Source organism: Stegodyphus dumicola, chromosome X2 (genome assembly GCF_044657685.1).
Source record: "Stegodyphus dumicola isolate Sdum_Otavi_A_Nest chromosome X2, ASM4465768v1".
In the NCBI taxonomy this organism is placed as follows: domain Eukaryota; kingdom Metazoa; phylum Arthropoda; class Arachnida; order Araneae; family Eresidae; genus Stegodyphus; species Stegodyphus dumicola.
This window is the reverse complement of record NC_140781.1, coordinates 33,938,919-33,941,797: the sequence shown is the minus strand read 5'-3', so window position 1 is coordinate 33,941,797 and position 2,879 is coordinate 33,938,919. Positions and strand designations below refer to the sequence as shown.

Below are 2,879 nucleotides of genomic sequence, written 5' to 3'. Positions count from 1 at the left end.
GAGCTTAATTTTGACAGCACTTTTTCGCTGAGAGGAGGAGGAGATGAATTTTTGTTCTATATGCAGTAAGTAATTCGCAGCCTTAACAAACACAACCAGCAGCAGTATTTTTCTTTGAACTTTTATCATCATGTTTGTAGCTGCAGCAGAATTCTTTTGTTGTTATTTATTGTTTAGAAAAGGTTGCTCCCAGCTGATTGCAAAATATGAAGAAACATGAGACTGTGAAGCGGGAGGAGGAGGAGTGGTAGTAGTGGTGGTGGTGGTAATGGAGGTGGTGGTAGTGGTGAAGCACGTTCAGTCGAATTTTGAAATACTGTTTACATAAGCCATTCGTTTCACAGTCTCATGTGTTTTTTTTTTCCTTTTTTTCAAATTTTGAAATCATCTGCACTCAATCTTTTCTCGAATTAATAACAATAAAAATATTCTGCTGCAGCTACAAACATTACAATAAAAGTTGAAAAAAATTACTGCTGCTGGTTTTGTTTATTAAGGTTGCGTGTTAGTTACCACAGATAGAACTAAAGTTTATTTAATATAAATCTATGAGAAGCTCTGTTAACAATACGTAACAACATTGAAGGCATAGAAACGATTATTTATAATTCAAACCTCATTATGTGAGGATCTTACTAGCTGCAAGAGTTAATCACGTTCTCTTAATTTTTTAAAAACTTGTTTTAAATATAATGAATAAGAGGATGTAATATTTTACATCCTCTTATTCATTATATTTAAACCATATCACAGAAACAACTAGATCATTGGTCCGTTATACTCCCTGAAATCGGAATGGTTTTGGTCGTGACAGACACTGCGCAGATCTCTAAAATCCCTTGACAATGCTCGTGTTTTAAAATCCCTTGATAATGCCCATAGTCTAAAATCCCTTGACAATGCCCGTGTTCTAAAATCCCTTGACGAGTTCTAATTCTTGTTATGTGAGGTGGAGTCAAAACTAAAGGAATTATTGCTACTACAGTATCAGAGTCGTTTCACACCTCGTAACAGCTCAAAAAGTGCGACCTGTGGGGAACCGCACATATGAATTTCTTATCTTTGTGTGCCCGCCGCGATGTCAAAAGGAAGGATTAAGCTAGTTTTATCTTAAAATCAGAACTTAAATCCATAGGAATCCACAGGAGGCCAACTCTAGTACTTTTCACACATTGAGTAAAATCGCAGTTACTTTCGGAGCTCTAAGAAAAATGGACTCAGATATCTTATTATTTAACTATTTGTCATTCATTAATTTAAGTTATTAATATTTTATCCATTCTTTGCATTTAATTTAATTTTGTCATTCGTTGTTCATTATCTTAACTATTTAATCTTGAGTACTCTTACTGACGGCCTTTCATAGGGCTTCGGTACTTTTAATTTTAGAAATTAAAACCTGTCTGAAGGAAATGGACAATCACTCACTTATGGTCACTCAGTGAGACTATACTTTTACTCAGTGATTACCATATGGAAGAATAACAGGCTAATTCTTACTAGGACGATCAGTGGAGAAATCACTTGACTCTCAACGTGAAGCGGAAATTACAAGCAGTTCATCAGTACAACATTTTATACATTGGTACGAAAAAACTATTCTTGGGTTCGGGTTTCATTTTAAGACTAACATTTCATAATTACGATTCCCACTTGAAATTCAGCTGTGCATTTAACGAAGAGAATTTTTTTCTCAGCTAACTCCGAAATAAACAGGGCTTCTTAAGGAGAAGCAATGCAGATTTTACAGAAATGATAAAAAATTTCTAGACAGCAAGTTTGCTTAAAGGTTTGCAAAAATATTATAATGTCATTCTGATATCGAATACAGTATTATTCGCGTTTATTTTACAGAATTCTGAATTCTTATTACCCTATAAAAATTAATTTGTAATTTTTTATTTGTATTCCTTTTCCGCAAATTCCATGATTCTAACTCTTCGTTTCCAACAAAAATAAACTAAAAGTGCATAAAATCTATCAAAACTTTTAAGATACGATATTTGAAAAATTATTAAGAAAAACTATTTGAATAATTTTGATACTGCCATAAATTATAAAACTATTAAATATTAAATATTTTATCATTTAGTCTTGTTCACAATTGCTAGATAACATCTCTCGTAGAACACTCCAGTAAAGTGCTGTTAAAGTACATATACGTTACTGGACAAGTTTCGAAATACCTGTGGTTTTATTGGTCATGATAGCAGTTTTATCCGGATAAGCTAACTGTTAAGCACAGAAACGAATCTTTTTCTTTCTGAAGGTCAAAGTATTTTGACCAAGATTGTACATGAGCATAGGCACTCCTATCTGTATTGGGTTTCTGTTGGTATTAGAAAAATGGCCCATGGAAACTTTTCTAAAAGTTACTTTATTCCGCTTCCAAACAGTTTCTTGATACCTTACATTGTAGAGACATTAGGATTTTTTTGGAAGCTGAAGAGATGAAAAATTAGCAACCGCCTTCGCCGGGAATCGAACCACGGACCTCTGGAATATCAGCCCAGCGTGCAGAACCACTACACCACGAAGGCACGCTAGGAAAGTGGGAGAAATACCTTATAACTTAAAAGATGTATACACTCTTTTAATACTTTGAGCAGCTGTTCTTGTAATATTTAAGTGTCTATTAACTAAATAACACCGAATAAATTTTTACAAGCTTTTAGCAAAATCCTTCATGATTTTTAAAGAAAATTGGTAAGTATTTGTTAGCTGTACAACAACAAAAACTACATCACAGAAACAATGCAAAAATAATTGTATTTAATTCACGCAGTAATGCATTATTTAATTTTTAAACAAATGTCAGCCTTTTTTTACTACACATATCATATATTACATTATAAAGTCTCGATTACTCTCATTTTCTC

The 2,879-nt window shown here is 33.1% G+C and overlaps 1 non-coding gene across 1 annotated transcript; it reads right to left on the bottom strand.

Annotated features, from left to right (window-relative positions):
- Positions 1-2,466: 2,466 nt before the first annotated feature.
- Positions 2,467-2,540, bottom strand: TRNAI-GAU (transfer RNA isoleucine (anticodon GAU)). Its single transcript has one exon. It is a non-coding gene; the product is annotated as a tRNA-Ile (tRNA).
- Between the last annotated feature and the right edge of the window lie 339 nt (positions 2,541-2,879).